This window comes from Rhinolophus ferrumequinum, chromosome 12, assembly GCF_004115265.2.
Source record: "Rhinolophus ferrumequinum isolate MPI-CBG mRhiFer1 chromosome 12, mRhiFer1_v1.p, whole genome shotgun sequence".
Lineage (NCBI taxonomy): Eukaryota > Metazoa > Chordata > Mammalia > Chiroptera > Rhinolophidae > Rhinolophus > Rhinolophus ferrumequinum.
Genome location: NC_046295.1, coordinates 15,694,576 through 15,703,989, shown reverse-complemented (window position 1 = coordinate 15,703,989; position 9,414 = coordinate 15,694,576).

The window sequence follows — 9,414 nt, the reverse complement described above, 5'->3', positions numbered from 1 at the left end:
AACAAGAACTTTAATTCTGACATTTTTAAATTTTCATAAAAAATCCATCTGCTATCCTCTTTGCATTCATTTGATCTGGAGCAATGGAAAATTAACTTTGCACATCTATTTGTTAAGGAGACTCTGGTTTTCAATTCAGTTAAAACTCCGTTAATTATCCTATTGAGCCTTTGCTTGTTTTCCACTTATTTACATTCAATATTCCAGATGTTAATTATCAATTGAAACTGCACCACTCAATTCAATTTGTTACATTTTCTTATCTTTGTTTTCTTCTTTTGAATTCTTAGAGAATATTGTTAAATTGTCATTTATAACACTGTATGCTTTTATTATTCATTTTCTCATATTTTAATCATTTTTACAATTATGATGAAGTCTCTCAAACATAAAGAGCTATAGAGAATCATGATGATTATTGATGATCCAACAGCTAGTATGATAAAATATAACAAATACAGGTTTAAGCTCTTTTGCATAGCCTTCATTTCCCCCAAAATCCTAAGTTACCAGCACAGCGAATTTATAATTGTATGTTGTTTTTTCATTTGTTTGTTTGTTTGTTTGTTTTAAATTGCAAGGCCCTGGGTAAAAAAAATCCTAATTTTATTTTATTCTCAAATGATCTTTTAATTTAATACATAGCTCAAAGTTGATGGTTATTATTTCTCAGAACTTTAAAAAAGTACCCTCTCATTTTCTGGTTTCTATTAATGCCCTTGCACAGTCTACTGTCAAACTAACTGTAGTTCCTTGATTGGTAACCTACTTTTTCTCTTTCAAGTCTTCAATTTTTTTTCTTGACTTTGTTTTTCATTCTCTGTTCAGCTTTGCTTAATGTGCTATTTCATCTGTCTATTGACTTTTTATATTCTATAATTATGATATCCTTTTTTGAACTTCATTTTGTTCTGTAAAAATCTCTTAGAACATTTTTTATAATCTTTTGATTCTTCATTGAATTTTCATTTTTTTGCATTATATATCTGTTTATGTATACTTGTATTTTGTGGTTGATAATCCCATATCTGAAGTTGTTGGGATTTAATTCTATGTTTATTGTTTTTGTTGCCTTTTCACAATGGTGGCTTTCCACATCTATTTATTAGTTTTATGTTTATATTTCTTTTATCATAATCTGTGGATATTCTGAGGGGCCTCAGGTGAAGATACTTCCTTTCCTAGAGAAACACTTTCCGTTTGTTTCTGCTAGGTGCACTTCCAACTCAAGACCATTTTAGATTAATTCCATGCATTGTGATTTCATTGACCACATAGATTATATAAAATTTAAACCCAAAATGTACATGAGAGCAGAGTTGTCATTACAAATTGTTCAGATTATTTTATTCTTTATGGGGTGGATGAGAGAGAGGAAGAAAGCATTTTTACTAATCAGAGTTGACACCAAGTTAACAGAATATTTTGTAACTGCCCATGGCTAGAAGGTCTATTGAGTTTCTTTTACCCAAACCATTTGTAAAGAAAAAAAAATCTTGCAAAAGTTTCAGTTAAATAGTTATAATTATAACCACAAATCAATCTGATACATGTTAGATTCATATTTTGTACTAGCTTTCTATGGCTGCTATAAGAAATTACCACAGATCAAATGGCTTATAAAATACCTACTCATCAATTTACAGTTCTGGAGGACAGAAACCCAAAATGGCTCTCACTGGGCTCAAATCTATCCAGTACTGCATTCATTTCTGGAGGTTCTAGGATTTAGGGGCATAATTTGTTTTATTTTATTTGTTTTGTTTTTCCTTTTCCTCCTTCTTGTAGTCCTCACACTCCTTAGATTTTGACACTTTTCCATCTTCAAATCCAGGAATGGCAGGTGAAGTCCTCACAACACATTGCATCACACTAGTCCTTCATCATATCTTTTCCGGCATTGGCTCACCTACCTTCTTTCTATAAAGACAGTTGTGATTACATTAGACTCACCTGGATAATCTAGAATACAATCCTATTTCAAATTTAGCTGATTCCATTAAGGTCACCTTAATTCTATCCATAATTTTCCTTTACCATGTGACCTAACAGACAAAATTTCAAGGGATTAGGACGTGAACATTTTTTTGGAGGGAGGAGCATCATTCTGTCTACCATAATATTTACATTAAAAATAACAAAGAGTTTCCTTACAAAATTGTAAGTGGCCAGCCTACAACTCCTTTGTCTGAAGAGTTAATGCTATTTTATGTTATAAAACTATGATCGTAATATAAATCAGTTCCATCCTAGTGATTTTCTTTTCACTCCAGTATATTACATAAATGAACACATAATAGGATACCAAATAAATTTATTTTTTCTAGTGTTGATTACTTTGATATTTAACGGTGCCATTGTACTGGCAAGATAATGCACATATTATGTAAATCATTGTACCCATTTGCAAAACTATTCACTGTATAAAGTAGAACTCCCATACTAAAATATAAAATACTGAAAATTTTATATTTGTAATAAGCCATATGCTAATAGCTAACTTCATCTGTTGTATTGGATAACTATTCTACTTTTTTTAGTAATCAGTAAGAATTCTTAAGTGGTATGTAATCAAAATTTTTTTCAGGGCTTTGTCCTAGAAAGGCATTTCAGTTTTCTTGCTTCAAAAGTTCAATGACATTTCAGAAAAAAGAAATTAAAAAAAAAAATTCCTTTTGCAATTAAAACAAAAAGTAAAATACCTAGGAATAAACTTAACAAAGGATGTGAAGGACCTACACACTGAAAACTATAAGACATTAAAAGAAATTTAAGAAGGCACAAAGAAATTGAAAGCTATTCTATATTCATGGATTGGAAGAATCAACATAGCTATAATGGCCATTTTACCCAAAGCAATATAGAAATTTAGTGCAATCCTTATCAAAATTCCAATGGTATTTTTTTTTAAAGAAATAGAACAACAAAAAAAAATGTCAGATGCATATGGAATCACAAAAGACCTCGAATAACCAAAGTAAACCTAAGGAAATAAATAAATAAATAAATAAATAAATAAATAAATAAATAAAACAAACAAGGCTGGAGATGTCATACTCCCTGACTTCAATTTATACTACATAATGACAATAGTCAAAACACTATGGTATTAGCAGAAAAACCGACACATGGACCAATGGGATAAAATAGAGAACCCAGAAATAAACCCGTTTATATATGGGCAGGTAATTTTCAACAAAGAAGCCAAAAGCATATACAATGGAGAAAAGAAAACCTCTTCAATGAGTGGGGATGGGAAAAATTGGAAAGCCACATGCAGAAGAATGAAACTAGACTGCTATCTGTCACTATATACCAAAATTAACTCAAAATAGATCAAAGACCTAAACACAAGACCTGAAACAAAAAAAATTGTATAGAAGAAAGTATTGGTATTAAACTTATGGACTCTGGGTTCAGAGAGGATTTTATGAATTTGACTTCAAAGGCAAGGGAAGTAAAAGCAAAAATAAATTAATGAGATTATATCAAACTAAAAAGCTTCTGCACAGGAAAAAAAAACTATCAACAAAACAAAGAGGCAAACAATGAATGAGAGAAGATATTTATAAACAACACCTCTGATAAGAGTTAATATTTACAATATATATAAAGAACACACATAACTCAAGAATAAAAAAAAAACAAAAAACACACAATCCAGTTAAGAAATGGGCAGAGGACCTGAACACACACTTATTCTAAGAAGACATACATACAGCCAATACATATATGAAAAAGTACTCTACTTCCCTAGCTATTGGGGAAATGCCAATTAAAATCCCAATGAGATACCATCTCACACCTGTTAGAATGGCAACAAGACAAGTAGTTACAAGTGTTGGAAAGGTGTGGAGGAAAAGTAAACCTCATACACTGCTGGTGGGAATGTAAATTGGTAAAGCCACTATGGAAAACAGTATGGAGGTTCCTTAAAAAATTAAGAATAGAATTACCATATGACCCAGCAATCTCTCTTCTGGGTATCTACCCCAAAATCTGAAACACTTATCCATTAATGTTTAAGGAAAAATGTGTGTACTCCTATATCCATTCCAACTTTATTCACGGTGGTCAAGACATGCAAACAACTAAAGTGTCCTTCAATAGATGATTGGATAGAGAAGGTAGGTACATGTGTAAAATGGAATACTATTCTGCCATAAGAAAAGATAAAATACTGCCATTTGCAACAACATGGATGGATCTTGAGATTCTCATGTTAAGTGAAATAAGTCAGACAGAAAAAGAACCATATGACTTCACTCAGATGTGGCATATAAAACTGAAAGCCACAAACAAACAAGACAAACACAGACACAGACACAGTTTAGTGGTTCCCAGAGGGTAAGGGGGTGGAGGGTGGTAGAGGAGGGTAAAGGGGATCAAATATATGGTGATGGAAAGAGAACTGACTGGGTGTTGAACACACAAGACAATATATAAATGATGTATTATAGAGATGTACACTTGAAATCTATATAATTTTACTAACCTATGTCACCCCAATAAGTTTAATAAGAAATTTAAAAAAATACCCCCCCAAAAGAAGGGCATGATACACAAAGAAAACAAAAAATAAAATGGCAGACAAATTCAATTATATCCATAATAATGTGAATGGATTTAACAATCCAGTCAAAAGGCAGAGATTGTCAGACTGGAAAAATAAAATAAGATTTGACATTATGACATCTACAGTAGACACACTTTATATTGAAAGATACAGATCAATTGAAAGTTAAAGAATGGAAGAAGATATAATCTTGCAAACAGCAATGAAAAGAAAGCTATACTAATATCAGGCAAAATACAGACTTTAAAACAAAAATATTATTAGCGATGAAGAATATTTTATGATAAAAAGTATATGCATATAACAGTTTAAAAAATTGCAACCCCATCTTAGTTTTTTTTAAGTAATATTTTTCACTCTTCTGTATTACTTTCTATAACATTTATTTCTTCTGTTTACATTTCATACTTGGGGTTAAAGTACAAATGGAGAAACACATACTATAACTATAAATATTTCATTGTTTTAAATCAAGGTAATACAATATTAAGTGGAATGTGTTTTACTCTTCTACCTTGATAAATGTACCTTCATTGCAACCTTGAAGTCTGGTTTTGCATAAGAACTCTAGATAATTCACTAACTCATTCTGTTTATTGTCTGTATCTCCCTTACTAGAATGTACACTCTGTTTAGGTCAGAATTTTTTCAACTGTTTTGTCACTGGTTTATCTCTAGTGCCTAGAATAAAGCGTATCACATTGTAGGTGTCAATAAATGTCTTGAGTGGTGAGCAAAGTACTTGACTCTGAATAGACCCTCAATATAAATTAGTTTCCTTTCTGCTTTACTTTGTGAACTCTGGCTTCTGTGAAATTCAACTCCTAGTATTAAGAATAAGCTTAAGACATTTGTTTTATTTTGTAAGTAATTGATGCTATGTTCCTTCATTTTGAAATAAAAAACAAACAAACAAAAAAGGTTACATTGCAGGTATTCACATCCAATTATTGAAAAGAAGTTTTTGATCAAGAGGTTCTACCAGTGGTCAAAGTTTCTGAAAAAAGGAGAGAATCAGATATGCTGAAGAAAAATCAGCAGATATAAAGCAAGATTTCCCATTACACTCTGCTAGGACCCACACACTTATTTTATTCTTTGGGTTATAGCAAGTGAGGTGTCTAGAGTGCACAGTTTAAGTAAATGTCCACTATTAACGTCATGCAAGTACCGACTTCACACTTTCATGACTCTGAGAGTGAGTACCACCTTACATTTTGTCCCCTAGGCACTTTACTAGCCATACCCTTATCCTGCCCCACGTGGTTCATCCATGCATATACCTGCATACCTCACAAATAATAGAAATGAGGCCCTTTCTCTTGCATGTTGTATTTAATTTAGTGATAATAATGCCAACATCTGACCATGTAGCATTGCCATTTTAAACTAAGGTTTCTTCATCTGTAAGATGCGCATAATAAATCAACCTCTCAGGGATATTTGAAAGGTTAAATGATTTAAGCTAGGTAAAGCTCAGAGACCGATGCACTTATTTCCTTATCTTGTGTTTATGATATTTTTCATTTAGAACTTTAGAAATTTATATTTTGAAAAATTAGAGTAATTGTGGAAAATGTTTACCATTTATCTGTTTCCTTAGAGATTTAAGTTTATTTATATTAAGTAATTAAATGCTATTTCCCCCAAAGAAAAGTAGCTTTTATTATGAAGTTATTAGATAGTTACATCTGTATGAATTACTTCCAATTATAATATTTTTCTAGAAATATTATATTTTCCCAACAGTGGTATTTGAATGTGTAGGTGGTGAAATTTTTATCTTAAAAGGTGATTTGCTGCAAAGAGAAACACAGAGATTTAATATAAAAAGTCAGTCTCTGATTAGCTTTTATAAATGAAAATCACTAACACACTTGCTCATAAAAACATCTACTTGATGTGGGAGCCTTAGTAGTAAAGTTACAAATTTGAGATGATTTTTTAATCTGATATTTATATTTTTGCTGTAGGTTAAAAATATTTTCTTTCCCCAATCTTTTGATGGCATTTGCTTATCTTAGCTCATCTGAATTTCAGTGGTAAATTCTTTCCATTTCAATCATTTTACTAAATTATTTATAGTATTTATATTCTTTAGCCACGAATGATTTGAACATTTTGTTGTTGGATTGGCCAAAAGAGAATATTAAACCACAGAAATTCCCCCAAATAGCCTGAACAAACTAGTACCTATTGAGAGACAAAAGAAATATCATTAGAAATGTACCCTCATGAAAATACATTATTATTTCTAGTTTAAATGATTAGATAATATTTCTAGAATGATGTTTTTATTAATAAAGCACTCATACTAAGATTAATTATGGAAGCGAGCTGAAATTTTAAAACAGATTTATTTCGAAGAAAAAATATAGTACGTTCCTCTGCTTTCTCTCCCCACTTAAAGACCCTTTTTTAGGAATCATCTGTTGTGAAAATATAGACATTTTGCAGCAGGTTGTTGTAGATCCTGGCTCACTTTCTCAAGAGACACTGCTGTATTATGAACATGAGACTTACAAGGTCATATTCAGTTTGGAGATGAATCGTATGTCCACATCATCTCCATGATGCTAGTATGATAAATTTGTATGGGCATTGTGGGACCACTGTTTCTTATTATCTTGATTTAGAAACACTTGAAAGGGTGTACAAAAGCCATTAACCATAGAGAGATATTTATTGTTGATGTAAGAAACATTCAAACCTGTAGACTTTTTATAAGAGTTTATTTGAGCCAAACTGATGACACATGCCAGGGAGCAAGATCTCAAATGCTCCAGAGAATAACAGTTTTGCATCTTTTTTTATGTGCTTGAAATTAAGGAGGTAATTTAAGGAAGTTTGGAGAAAACAAGGCAGTGATTGGATTACAGGATAGTTAAAAAGATGACGTGACTGGAGAGTTAATACCCTCTCCAGGGGTATTTCAAGGGAGAGTTAACCCTAGATGCACAAGAGCAATGGACAGAGCTGGCTTCAAGCCTTTCACTAAGAAGTTAGAGGCCTGGAGTGTGACCACCTATCCTGACTGCCCTGTTAGGAATTTTTGATCAGATCACCCTGTGAAGTTACTTTCCATAGAAAACCTTTTTGTTACCCACATCAAATTTTCAAAGAGCAAATAGTAATGAGTAAAAGTTAAAAAAAAAGAAATTACATAACATTTATAATGCATTTTTTAGACAGATATTTGATTTTTAATAACAACATGCATAAAATTGAAAAGCTTCAATTATCAGAGATGAAAGGCAATTTGCTATAACAGTTAACGTGTACATAGGTATGACTGTGGCAAAATTCATAAAAACTTCACTTAGTTTCAATCTCCTACAAAGATTCCTAATTAATGTTGCCCATACACAGTTCTATAGCTGGTTTTTAGCTAATTTTAGAATCCAGTGAGATCTACTATTTAGTTAATAATCCATATAAACACTTGTATAGGCCTAAGTGCTGATTACCTTTCAGTAAGTACTCTTATGCTAATGTGACTAGTTACAGGCAACTGCTTATTTACGCTGTAATAGAGTTATGTGTATTATATAACTCAATTTCATCTTCAAAACAGTGATAGTGTCATTATTCCCATTTTACAGATGAAGTCTTTGCTTTTCCTGGTAAAGTTAAGGAACTCCTTTACCTGAGGGCCTACGGTTAATAGAGACAAAGTCAGAATTAAAACTCATCTGCCTCAACAATAAAAATGTGTACTCTACTGCTTCGTTCTTGTCTTGATTGCCCTGCTACCCACCCCCAACTAATTTATTTAAGAAAACTTTGTAAAATGCTGATCCTGGATCCCTAGCCTGCATTCTTTCTATTCCTCATTATCTGTAACCATTTGACATCGTATTAAGGACTCATCCTCAACAGAAGTAGGAAACTTTGAAGAGCTTTAGACTGCGTCTTTGCATATCATCATTGAACCCTCCCTTTTTTGCACTCTGGCTCTCCTTGAACCCTAGCTCTACAATTTTTAATCATCTCTTTACGCTCTGGTTCTCTTTACAGGATTCTAATCTTGGTATGCTTCCTCTGGTACTAAGAAGCGGCCTCATTCTTGTTCATTGACACTGAGAGACCCGAGTTCTTCTAAGATCTGGCACGAGGATTTAACCAGAATTTATTGCTGATGGATTTTCTGGATGCCTTTTATCTGCTTCATTTACTCTTGAGCCATCAATTCCTTTATAGGGACGTTCCTCTTCTACTGCCACACATTTTAGATTGTGTCATTTGTGTGGTGGGCAGGACCTCTCAGCTCCTATAAATTTTTCAAGCTATTCACAGCCTCTTCGCCAGTAGATAGGTCTAGTTTCTTTTTTGATCCCCTTTCCACTGCTCCATCCTACTGTTTGGAATGGGAGCAATTCTCATCAATTTCTCTCTCAGTAAATGCAACAAAACAGGGAAACCTATTTTTTCAGACTTTACCATATGTTGCTTGACTACCACTTATTCTTTGGTCTCTTCCATTTTCGTCTTTCCATTTTCAAGTTATGTTATTAGTATTTAGTAGAAGTTATCCATAGCATGGCACAATTTATATAAATTGTGATAAAAATACAGCAGTCGACTGTGTTTGTATAAAAGTAGGATGTACAGAGTATGCATGCTTTTAGATGATCCCCCATTGAGTGATGCCCGCCATTGACTTACCAACACTTGTACAATTAAAACATATTAAATTAGGAAATAGTAAAAACAAAAAATGCCAAATGTGAATTAAACAATTTAAATCCTTGTAAAGTCTGTTTGTGCGTATGCGTAGCAGGTGACATTTGTCCATCACACATTAAATGTCAGAACAAATATTTGAGTGTCATCATCCT